General features: G+C 41.0%; 1 long non-coding RNA gene across 1 annotated transcript; it reads right to left on the minus strand.

The window, feature by feature from the left end:
* Positions 1-2,192: 2,192 nt before the first annotated feature.
* Positions 2,193-3,793, minus strand: LOC125725250 (uncharacterized). Its single transcript, XR_007387387.1, has 3 exons — positions 3,316-3,793; positions 2,996-3,098; positions 2,193-2,505 (listed from the first exon to the last, which is right to left on the minus strand). It is a non-coding gene; the product is annotated as an uncharacterized LOC125725250 (long non-coding RNA).
* Positions 3,794-12,949: the final 9,156 nt, after the last annotated feature.

The raw sequence follows: 12,949 nt of genomic DNA on the forward strand, positions 1-12,949 counted from the left end.
AATGACAGTGTAATCAACTCGTCACTAAAGTACCAGAGACAGCCACAGAGCTTTGTTAGGGCACTTCTTGCTGCTTGTGACTCAAGTGAAAACAGTATTTTCAGCAGATGCAGCTCATTTGCTAGAGCAATGATTGGCAGCCAAAACAAGAACCGCAATTGCAGGTAGACCTGAAGGCCAAATATGCAGAGATCTGCCAAGCCTTTTTGTTCACGGTTGGTAAGCTTGAAGTTAGAATATCGAAACAAGAATATTTTGTATGCATATATCAGCTTGGCCATGAAGCGAGCTTGATGCAATGCACCAGGTTTGGTAATATGAACACGGGGAGGCACAGCACCCAGAAACACAATGGCTAGGTCAGGTCGTTCTCTGTAGTCATGACAGGGTTATGCAGTCTGCAACTGAGAAACGTGTGACTTCTGCTCGGAAGTCGGGCACTGCTGCAGCTACTTGTGAGTCGCCAATTCCTGCCTTGTAGTCATTGTGAACTGAACTAGGCCAAAATGACTTGCAACGTTTTAACAGTTCAATTAATGGACCACTTGTTGGACCCATAACTCCTACAAATACTTCGTCTAGCATTAGTTAGTGAATGTGATGACGGTAAGCCAAATACAGCAGGTCTGAATTAATCTTGCCTTCAAACGACACACAGGCACTATTTTTTCGCCCAGTATTGCTCGCTGTGGTATCAAGACTGAGTGCTTTTATACAATCCTTAATTCCCCATGACTCAACCTCTTCCAGCATTGCATTAGCCATTGCTTCACCAGTGCTAGTGCTGTTTGGCAATGCAAAGAAGTCGATCAACTCCAGACCCAGACACAGTGATTGGAAGGTGGTCCACTGTTTGCCTTCAGTTCACTTGCTCTGAGAAAATTATGCTTTTGCATGCATGTTAAATGGAAGAGTGGTTGATATTGATATCGTTGACTTTCTGCCCAGAAGCATGAACAGCAGGGGAGAGTGTGTGCACTGCACTGCGAAAACTTGTTTTGGTACAGCCAAGTGATTCTACAACATCAGCAGTCAGTAAGTTCCTTCCTCTCTTTCAGCTTATTTTGTTTTCTACAGCCGCACGTCCAAACACTCTTTATGTTGAATCAGAAGATTCATAGTGACTTGAGGAGAGCGCAATACTTTGGTTCAACAAATCTAGTTCTGCTTTCTGTTTTTCTTCCCACTTACAGCGTTTATCCGGTTAATGATCAGTTCTGCATTTTTATTTAATAAAACTGAAGCGACTGTTGGTGGTAAAGCATTCTGCTACAGGGACCCTATACTGTGGAATGGCTTACCAGCCTATGTTCGGGATGCTGAATCGGTCTCAGTCTTTAAATCTCGACTGAAGACCTATTACTTTAGTTTAGCTTACCCACAAGTTAGCACTTAACACCGTAATTATGGCTGCTGATGCTGCTGTACGTGCCATTTCTACCTACCGTGCTTGTCCATTAATGTATCAGTGCACTCTTTGACACCTGCACTCTCTGCCTTCCTTCCCACACGTCTGGAGGGTGCCCGAGGGGGCACCTTCTGAGCTGCCATCAGGGTCTACAGAAGGGTGCCATCACAGATGTGACCTGCGATCTATGACGATGTCGGTGCAGCTTCCATCCTGCCACCCGACAGGCCTATGTGGAGGACTGTCTCACTGATGGACTTTAACTAGGACCGGATCACAGTTTACACCTTGCTCTTAGCAAACAATCTGGCTACTTCTCTACCCTCGTCCAGTAATGTTAGCATACCCAGGGGGGTGGGGCTGCCAGTTGACCTTGGACCCCCAGAGGTTTTTTTTCTCCCCACTTGGGAGTTTTTGGTTCCTCTCCTCCGCTGTCATCTGACTTTCTCTTTCATTTTTCCATTTTCACTGTTTCTGTGTTGTGTCGTTATCTCTGTTAAGGATGTTCCGCAACACACTCCTGTAAAGCGCATTGGGGCAACTTTGTTGTAAAAACTGCTATATAAAAATAAATTGAATTGAATTGAATTGAATTGAATTTACCAATGAAATGTTACATGAGTTTGGACATATCACACAGCCATAATAGAAAATTACAATCTTTAGACAACATTCACACAAACCACAGATGCTAATGGATTAAACTGCAGAGAATATACATTTTGATTCTATAATGCAGAAACTGGCCAAAAAGATTCAGAGTGACTTGAGGAGAGCGCAATACTTTGGTTCAACAAATCTAGTTCCACTTTCTGTTTTTCTTCCCACTTACAGCGTTTATCCGGTTAATGATCAGTTCTGCTTTTTTCTTTACCGACGATGCATCCATGCCTGCCATGACACCCTTTCGGCCTTGTTCACGTTGTGCAAGCAGAAAGGCTTTGCCTTCTTCAGCATTAATTAATGACAATGCATCTGGTGAGCAATGTCAAATAAATCACAGAATGTCTCTGTGAAGCCTTCTTCGTCTGCTGTCTGCGATTCAGTCCGACGTCCTTGGTTATTCTTTAGCCTTTTTTCCATTTATAAGGGCCACCCTAGTGCATAATATAATCATAAATAGGGCTGTCCAAAATGAAGGTGTATATTATGTGACGACAGAAAAATGATAACTGTTTTATTAAATATTCTATCATTTATTACATTGTGTTGCAAATCACAGTTAGTGGTAGTACATTTAAGCTATTTTATACATTTGAATGATACACTAGACAAATAAAAGTTAACAAGGCATAAGTTTATCCTTGTGATCATTTTACATAAACTATGCTTTGAACCTACAGAAAATGTGCTATATCCTGATATGTATCAACGAGATATGAAATGACCTAAAATGTCACATGAGTTTGGACATATCACACAGCCATAATAGAAAATTACAATCTTTAGACAACATACACAGAAAACACAGATGCTAATTAAATAAACTGCAGAGAGTATAAAATTTGATTGTATAATGCAGAAATTCTAAGCCTGAAATCTGCGCTTAATTCATTGCAATGAAATGGTGCAGGAAAATGACTGTACCTTCTACAACGATCTCCCCTTTGCAGCTGTCATTTTGGATCACTGAAAAACGAAGAGTCCTCTTCTATCACCTTGGCATTTTTCTTGGCTTTCTCATAACTTTCTACGTACAAAATTTGCAGAGAAAAACAAATACAATCAGTGAATGAAATATAAAAACTTTTTTGGAGCTGAGTGGGTGATATGCCTCAATATAATGGTGCTGTATACTAACAAATTAGTGTTAACAAATGGTCAAGGTTAATTCACTGACACACAAACTTACCTGTTGAATAGGCAATTTCACCTGCATAACACTGCCAGGAAATGTCAGGTTTTACCTGATTGGTTGCAGCTTTTCTTATTTTGTCTGGCGAAACAAATGTTGGCCACGGACACTTCTTCTCCCCCTTCATCCAGTGTTTGCTCACCACTGCTACTTCTTCCTGCTCAGGAAATTCCACCACATAAAATTCTGCCATCTACATGATTAGAAAAAGTGAAATCTAACTGCAACAGCATATTAAACTATCCATCCATCCATCCATTTTCCAAACCGCTTATCCTACTGGGTCACGGGGGGTCCAGAGCCTATCCCGGAAGCAATGGGCACGAGGCAGGGAACAACCCAGGATGGGGGGCCAGCCCATCGCAGGGCACACTCACACACCAGTCACTCTCACATGCATTCCTACGGGCAATTTAGCAAGTCTAATTAGCCTCAGCATGTTTTCGGACTGTGGGGGGAAACCGGAGTACCCGGAGGAAACCCCACGACGACATGGGGAGAACATGCAAACTCCACACACATGTAACCCAGGCGGACACTCGAACCCGGGTCCCAGAAGTTTGAGGCAACAGTGCTAACCACTGCACCACCATGCCACCCCATGCTGTGATTCATTTTCAATAAATGGTAAAAATGCTGACCCTACGCTATTTATTGCAAAAGCTTACACTTCCACACAGCTTTTTGGACAAAAATCCATTGCGACATACATTGTTTTTACAAAATACAATGCATATTTATTCATTAACAAGCTGTGCCTGCATTTTTCTATTATATGTGTGGAATTAGTTTCAGCTGAGACTCATAATAGAGGGTGGTAGGCTGCTCGTGATATGAATTAGTTTCAGCTGAGACTCATAATAGAGGGTTGTAGGCTACTCGTGATATGAATTAGTTTCAGCTGAGACTCATAATAGAGGGTGGTAGGCTACTCGTGATATGAATTAGTTTCAGCTGAGACTCATAATAGAGGGTGATAGGCTACTCGTGATATGAATTAGTTTCAGCTGAGACTCATAATATAGGGTGGTAGGTTACTCGTGATATGAATTAGTTTCAGCTGAGACTCATAATAGAGGGTGGTAGGCTACTTGTGATATGAATTAGTTTCAGCTGAGACTCATAATAGAGGGTTGTAGGCTACTCGTGATATGAATTAGTTTCAGCTGAGACTCATAATAGAGGGTGGTAGGCTACTCGTGATATGAATTAGTTTCAGCTGAGACTCATAATAGAGGGTGGTAGGCTACTCATGATATGAATTAGTTTCAGCTGAGACTCATAATAGAGGGTGGTAGGCTACTCGTGATATGAATTAGTTTCAGCTGAGACTCATAATAGAGGGTGGTAGGCTACTCGTGATATGAATTAGTTTCAGCTGAGACTCATAATAGAGGGTTGTAGGCTACTCGTGATATGAATTAGTTTCAGCTGAGAATCATAATAGAGGGTGGTAGGCTACTCGTGATATAAATTAGTTTCAGCCAAATCATCTAACAATGAACTGTGTTACTCTGTGAGGGGGTGTTGCATCTTGGCTATTTGTGCCCTTGAGAGGTAAAGTGGGCTATCCCACATTTTTGACCCCTACCCCCTTTTTATTGAATATTTTCAATTGGATAAGTTGTTATTATCTAAGTTATATCTCTGTGCTGCCTATGATATATATCAATTGTAGGGTATAGGCACACTGATTTTTAGACAAAAATTCAACTTTGGAGCTCATTTTCTCAAAACCTTGTTTTTGTGGGATAGCCCACTTTACCTCTCAAGGGCACATTTAGCAGGCTAGGTGTTGAGCTTTGATTATACCTTCTGCATCCATGAGTATAACGCTACACTGCAAGGGCATCAACTTCACAAGCACTGGGAAAGCTGTTATCCAACTGTTAGCTTCTGTACTGTTTTAAAAATCCGAAAACCTTATGAAAGTATAAACCAATAAAGAATGACTATGTTTTACATCTTCTCTGAGGTCTTCAATGGAAAACAATCAGTTGTTAATCACAAGCAGCTGCTTGTTAGGAAATTCACTACGCAAATATCACAAGCAGCGCAGTTACAGAAATCTTTGATCCTGTTCTCACCGAGCAGCCACACGCCACTTTCTTGCTTTCCACACTTTTAATGCTTTAATGTTAACGTTTTAACATTGTCAGAATGAACGAACAAACGAATGAATCGATGTCTATGGAATATAATCATATAGTCTTTCCTTTGCAGGTGCTTAAAATGGTTAGCGTTGTGATTTATTGTGCTATGTAATTTTTTCATAGTGTTAAATAGAATGCAAAGTCTTCATATATTATAGACCATAAATTTTCCAAATCCAAGTTCTCTGAAGTGGGTGAATCTGAATACAAAAGAAAGTCAAATGGGAAAGTCAAATGGTAACAAACCTTCACATTATCCAAGACATACGGTAAAGATTAAAAAAAAATCAAATAAAAATGAAACTAGTCTTTTTCAGATGATTTTCTCAGTCGAGTCAGTCAGAAACTATCAATATGGAAATTAATGACTCATTGGCCTAACGCACCCTGATCTTATAACCAAACTATTTCTTTGGTGCAAAAAGCGCCATCTAGCGGTCATTATGTGTCAGTGACAGTGTCCTTATAAAAAGACTTACAGCTAGTGCCCTTATGACCGCCTAGCCGCACTATAAGTAGGTGAAACCAACACGCTGCTTCTAGTGTTAACTGTTTATTTGTGTTACCATTTGTGAGGAGTCTGCAGTAGATTGAGTTTTGGTGGGTTGTCGGATGGACAGGGTTGTGATAGGGTCACTTTTATGACTGCATGAAGTGCTCTTTTACCATGGTCCACAAAATGACAGTAAATTTATTCAATAGTGACACTTCAAATGTGGCGTTTATTATGAGTGTGCAGGCTTCATCATTCACAGGCTTTTCAGACGGGTGCTCAAACAGGGGGGCATGGCCGATGGGTACTTTTTGCCGCTGAAAATATTCGTGATCGCGTGGTGGGGGATATGGGCAGGATTCAGTGTAGTGTAGCACCAGGGAGATCCGCGCATCCCAGCATGCCTTGCGAGCACTCGTGTATGTAGCCCTGTGTCTGTAATTGTAAATAGCCCTTGTATTGTTGTGGTTATGGTCAGTTGTTTTTCTGATCGTGGCGTGTATGTTTACCCATAACCAACATGTCTTGTGTGTGCCCTGTCCAGTCCTCACATGTTCCTAGCTTGTAGAACCATCCCATCATGTGTGCACCTTACAGTTTGCCGTCTGACTGTAGAAATTGATTATATTGACATTGAATTACTGTAAATATTTGGTTGTTCTTTGACTAATGATTGACACAATGACATATTGTCATTGAATCACTGTAAATACTGTACATGGTTAACATATGATTAATATGATTAACGTAAGAACTACTCATACATTTGTACTACCGCATAACATATTGTGTACGGCCTACTGCGACTACTTCATAACTACATAAAAATACTTTGTGCACCAGTTGGGCAGCTTCGAATCCCTTCATCCCCCTCCTTACTCTGCTGTTCATTTCTCCAAAGTCTGATCTCTCTTCAGGGTCTGTGGAACCAAACGCAGGCAGCTCTCATGAGGCAAAGACACTTAGTATTTAAAATAATCTCTTCTTGCTTAAGGCCTAAGACATATATCATTGAACTATATCTACTAAGGAAGTTACTGAAGGAACATGTAACAAATAACAAAGTGAAATACTGATGTCAACAAACATGACTATCACCTCAAGTATCAACTATATTTGTTAATGATTTGTAGTTCAGTGGTAACAGTGTTACTGCTAAGTATCTGTGTCCCCTCAAGCAAAGTGTGATCTCAGTTTCTTTAATTTGTGATTTTGAGTTTATCAGACAAAGTATTCAATTATTTAATTATCATAAACAGGTGTCACAATATTAGAAAATGTTGTATTCACATAATTTCGCTCCTCGCAATAGTCCTCTTTGGAATAATAGATATTTTTACGGAGGACTGACATTATATTCAATAATCATTGGATAGAAAGGGATAGCTGGCCTATTTTTCATTTAGTGGATCATAATTATGATTTGTTATATCATAGTCTATTTGTTCTAAAATAGGGGGCGGCATGGTGGTGCAGTGGTTAGCACTGTTGCCTCACACACATGTGTGTGGAGTTTGCATGTTCTCCCCATGTCGTCGTGGGGTTTCCTCCGGGTACTCCGGTTTCCCCCCACAGTCCAAAAACATGCTGAGGCTAATTGGACTTGCTAAATTGCCCATAGGAGTGCATGTGTGAGTGAATGGTGAGTGAGTGTGCCCTGCGATGGGCTGGCCCCCCATCCTGGGTTGTTCCCTGCCTCGTGCCCATTGCTTCCGGGATAGGCTCCGGACCCCCCGCGACCCAGTAGGAGAAGCAGCTTGGAAAATGGATGGATGGATGGATAAGGACAGTCTTCTTAGCAATGCATAAGGTGGTGAAAGCCATGTGGGTTGTGTTAATCTCTGTAGTGACACGATCTAGGTCGCCCATGACTGAAGGAGAGGCTGGAATGGTACATTTCAGAAAGTGTCCTGTATATTTTAGGCAGTAATTTGGGGGTTTTGAGATTAAGGAATTCTGCCACACTTGGTGGTATTTGTAATTTGATTTGTTTAGACCTTAATTTCTTTTTTACTATAGATTTAACTTTTTGATATTCTAAAAATCTATTCTTGTTAATCCCATATTGTTTAACTAATATGTCAAAGGGAGTAAAGTCTATTCCTTATCCTCTATTCCTTCCTTATTCCTTCCTATATCCTTCGAATATATGTTCCAAGTATTTAATACCTTTACAACTCCAATCTGGGAAGTTTATCATATTATTATTTAGTAGTACATCAGTGTTAGGTTGAAGAAACTGTTAGTAATCATTTGTTATCATTTCTGTATAATCAGCAATGAGTGTAAATATGTATATACATTATTTTGTTTTCCTTTACCTTCATACTTTAGATTATATTAGTTTACACGTATCCTGAGCACGTGTTTAAATAGTTGTCCACCTGAGTAAAACCAGAAGTTCTTCTTACTCTCACAGTCTTTTCTTTGTTCTCACTCCAAGACCCCTGCCCCCCATTGACTATAAATAAAGGTGCCAAGGGGAACCACCCTTTGTAACACATTCCTTTGTAGCCTAGCATGCAGAGAGTGTGGTTACCCTTGTGCAAGTAAAACTCTAAGTGTGTTGTCTCGTAATTAATGGTGTGTACAGAGTTGGAGTGGAAAGCCTGTCGCTTTCTCCAACATATACTGTATTGTAGTTTGGTCCTGTGTGCAGAGTTGGAGTGGAAAGCCTGACGCTTTCTCCAACATATAATTTGGTCCTTCGAGCCGGATCCGAGGACACCTGACGACATCGCCAGCACACCGAGAGGAGCGACACTGAAGCCTGCCGGCAGCCACTCGGAGACGGGTGCAAGAAAGACCTGTGACGTGAATTCGTCATCAGGCCGGTGGTTAGAACTGCGCTCGACGTCTGGTGATGTCTGACGGACCTCGGTGGCGGAACACAGGCACACGGGACAGGTGAGACAACAAAGGTTATTCAGCGAAATAACCGGGTCAATTGACGTGGGTTAGGCTTAGCCGTAATTAAGCAGAAAAGGGGTTAGGCTTAGCCGTAATTAAGCAGAAAAGGGGTTAGGCTTAGCCGTAATTAAGCGAAATATGAACATGCATGTATTGTGTGAATGACTGGACTAAGACTATTATAGAGGCTTAGAGTTGCTTCTGTCAGTCCATTTCTTATTTTGCCTGGTGGGAAAGAAGTACTGGTGATTGAAGGATCAAGGACGGGTTTCATCCCTGAAAACCGATACCGCTGCACGAACAGCGTGTAGTAGAAGGCCGTATTGGTGTCCTCCCATATATCTCGTACCAGTGAATTTCCACCCAGGACCTGTGTAGTGCGGAGACGGGAAAAAAAAAAAAAAAAATGGGAAAGAATCAGAGTAAGAGGATTGAACTAGAGGGAGATGAGAAGTTTATGGAAGGATATAAACCAGGTTCAGGACAAATAAGTAATCAGAGGTGGAGAAAAAAAACATGGGTTTGAAGGGAAACTCCACACTCCAGATATCTTAAAATTACAAGGAAATTTAAGACTAGAAATGTTACAAACCTTGAAGAAAGGAAAATTGGAGAAAAGGAAAAAAGAATATAAGTATTCAGATAATTGGTTGGAACAAAGTAAGTTAAGAGATGTACGTAGAAAGCAGAAAAAGGATGATAGAAAGGATAAATTAACTGCAGCCGCTCTAGTCACTTTAGATGATGAGACGGTGGCCAAAATAAAACATAGAGAAAATAGACCACCAGCACCGCCACTATTGCCTGCCCTCATGCAACCCGTAGATAGAAGGGAAATAAAACAACCATCAGCTACGGGCACAATACCAAAGAAGCCATCAGCTCTTCCTTCTTCCCCCATTATAACTAGGAGTAGAGATCCTACGTTATATCCTGTGTGCAGAGTTGGAGTGGAAAGCCTGACGCTTTCTCCAACAATCAGGGTTGTTCCAGATGGGAGTACGTTTGCATGGGATTAATGAAGACTCAGTCGCTTTTAGAAACTCCCACCACGCTGTCAGAGAAGAGCTGATACTGATGCTTTTGAAGTATTCGTGTCGTTTAATGTTTGAGCTAATGAATGGTAGATCCGAAATCTTTATATTATTGCATAGTGCTTGTTCTACGTCTAGCCAAGGCTCATCTAAGAGGGTATGTTTTAACCACCCTGAGATGTTTTGGAGCCTGTTGGCTAAGAAATAGTGGTGAAAGTTAGGCAGATCTTAGGCAGATCTAGTCCTCCTTTGTCCTTAGTCCTTTGCAGTGTTTTTAAGCTAATACGTGGGGGTTTATCTTTCCAGAGGAATTTAGAGATGGTGGAGTCCAGAGATCTAAACCAGTCAGGTGGTGGTTTAACCAATTTATCGAATAATCTGAGACTCTTGAGAAAGAGTTTATTAATGCAATTACCTCAGAAAGAGTGGTTTGTGAATGCTGGAGAAAAAGTAACACATCATCCGCATGAAGACTTACCTTATGTTCTATATTCCTGCATTTAATGCCTTTGATCACTATAGCCTGTCTAATTGCTGCTGCTAGTGGTTCAATAAAAATTGCAAATAGTGAGGGGGAGAGAGGGCATCCCTGCCTGGTGCCCCTCTTGAGACAGAAACTGGAGGATGTTTGGTCATTCGTCCTGACATATGCTGTTGGGGAACTATATAATATTTTTAACCAGTTTTTGAAAGAGTTTCCGAAACCAAATTTGCGTAAAGCTGCAAATAAAAAAATTCCAGTTAACTCTATCAAATGCTTTTTCTGCATCTAGAGACAATATTGTAATTTGAAGGTTTTTATTGCATGAATAGTGTCATGCCCGGCTCGTCCGCTCCTCCTGTGTGCCACGCCCCCGGATTACCCACGTGTTCTTTCCCGATTGTACCCAGCTGTGTCTGCTTCTTTTCAATCAGTCCTGTGTATTTCAGTCCGTGTCTTACCTTAGTCCTTCGTCCGTCATTGATGTTAGTTCGTGTGAGATGTTTCCTGTTCCCGTCTGCCTTAATAAATCCCCGTTTGCCCTGCTTTCGCCTGTCTGCCTGCTTCCTGTTGGCTCGCCTGCCTGTTCGCCTTACCGGCTTCCAGCGTCCCGTGACAAATAGTCTATCAGGTTTAGTTATTTTTGTTTATTTGTTGAGTGCCTCCCTTTTATGAAACCAGTCTGGTCAAGATGAATTATGAAAGGGGTTATTTTCTCCATTCTTTTTGAGAGAGCTTTGCAGATTATTTTAAGGTCAACGTTAATAAGGGATATTGGACGATAGCTGGTAGGCAATGTAGGGTCTTTGCCTGGTTTTAGCAAGAGACTAATGTTAGCAGAATTCATATTTGGTGGTAGCCTACCATTTTCCCTGGTCTCTTGCAACATTCTGTGGAATGTTGGTGCCAGAGTTGTCCAGAATTCTTTATAGAATTCTGCTGGAAATCCATCTGGACCTGGCGCCTTTTTATTGGGCATACCGTTCAGGGCTTCCTGGAGTTCACCTGGAGTCAGCGGAGAGTCCAGTGCCATCGCTTGATTGTCTGATAATTTCGGGTTATACTATCAAGAAACTGATCAATTTCGTCTTTAGATGGGTTTATCTGTGGTGAATATAAAGATTTGTAAAAAAAAAAAGAATATAAAGATTTTCAGTCCCTGAAAATGTTGCTTATTCTGTCAGGATCATATACTTTATCCCCATTTGAGTCTTTAACAGCACATATAGCTGTTTTTTCTTATTTATTTTTAACTGATTAGCTAAAAATTTACCTGATTTGTTACCATGTTCATAATTTTGTCAGCGAAGCCTTTGTGCTAAGAATTGAGTTTTTTTATTAATAATTTCATTTAATTCTAGTTTTGCTTTGCGTATTTTATTCAGCATTTCCTGTTCCTGGGATGATATGTAGGCTTCTTCTAAGGATTTGATGGTTTCTTCTAATTCCTGGATACACTTGTTTTCTCTTCTTTTTATATGATAAGAATGAGATTATTTTACCTCTCATCACAGCTTTGCCTGCTTCCCAGAGAACAGATGCTGATGTTCCAGGCAGGTCGTTATAGTCTAAATATAAAGCCCACTCTTTTTTTAAATAGTTAATAAAATCTCCATCTTTAAGCAATGATGTATTAAATCTCCAGTTTCTGCTTGGTGGAGTGGCCTTCTTATTTATTAGGGTTAAAGATACAGGAGCATGATCGCTGACAGCTATAGGGTGTATCTCTGTGTCTGAAATGTCACTCAGCAGTGAGCTACTGACTAGGAAATAATCCAGACGAGAGTAAGAGTGATGGACATGTGAGAAGAAAGTATATTCCCTACGGGTGGGGTGAAGAGAACGCCATGCATCGTAAAGTCCGTAGTCGCTCATGCACTGTTTACCTATATTAGTGGATTCCCAATTGCGCTGAGCAGCTGTACTGAGCCTGTCCATTTCTTCATCTAGTCCAAAGTTGAGGTCGCCCCCCAGAACAAGTGCACAATCTAGGTGTTCGGAGAGTGCGGTAAATAAAACGTGGAAGAATGAGGGGTTATCAACATTTGGACCATATATACTAACAATACATAACTTTTTGTTAAGTATAGATAATTTAATAATTATAAATCTACCCTCTGGATCTATAACTGTGAAACTGACATTTGCACATGCAAATGAATGAGGTATAAGCGAGCGTGTACACGCTTGTGTGTGTGTGTGTCCTATGTGTCTGTGTGCGCTATGAGGTCGGAGTGGTTGTGTTGACGCTGAGTGCATATGTACGTGGTCGTGCCGTGCAGATGCGTAACGACTGAGGGTTTTGTGTGTGACACAGTAGAAAAGCAGGTGATCGGTGCAGTGAAAGAAGGGGGAAGTGAGAGAGACATACAAAGGGGTGAGAGAGACATACAAAGGGGTGAGAGAGACATACAAAGGGGTGAGAGAGACATACAAAGGGGAAGCTGGTGAGGGTTTACATGGGGACAAGAGAGAAGCGGAAACATCGCTAGTACTGTAGCGCTGCGGAGACTGACGGGAATGTATTCAATATGACATCACGTTAAATTAGCAGATTGACATGTATAAGCTAGAGAGATGTTATTGGAAAAGGATTAGAGGAAATAAGAAAAATA

The sequence above is a fragment of the Brienomyrus brachyistius genome, unplaced genomic scaffold (assembly GCF_023856365.1).
Source record: "Brienomyrus brachyistius isolate T26 unplaced genomic scaffold, BBRACH_0.4 scaffold63, whole genome shotgun sequence".
NCBI lineage: Eukaryota > Metazoa > Chordata > Actinopteri > Osteoglossiformes > Mormyridae > Brienomyrus > Brienomyrus brachyistius.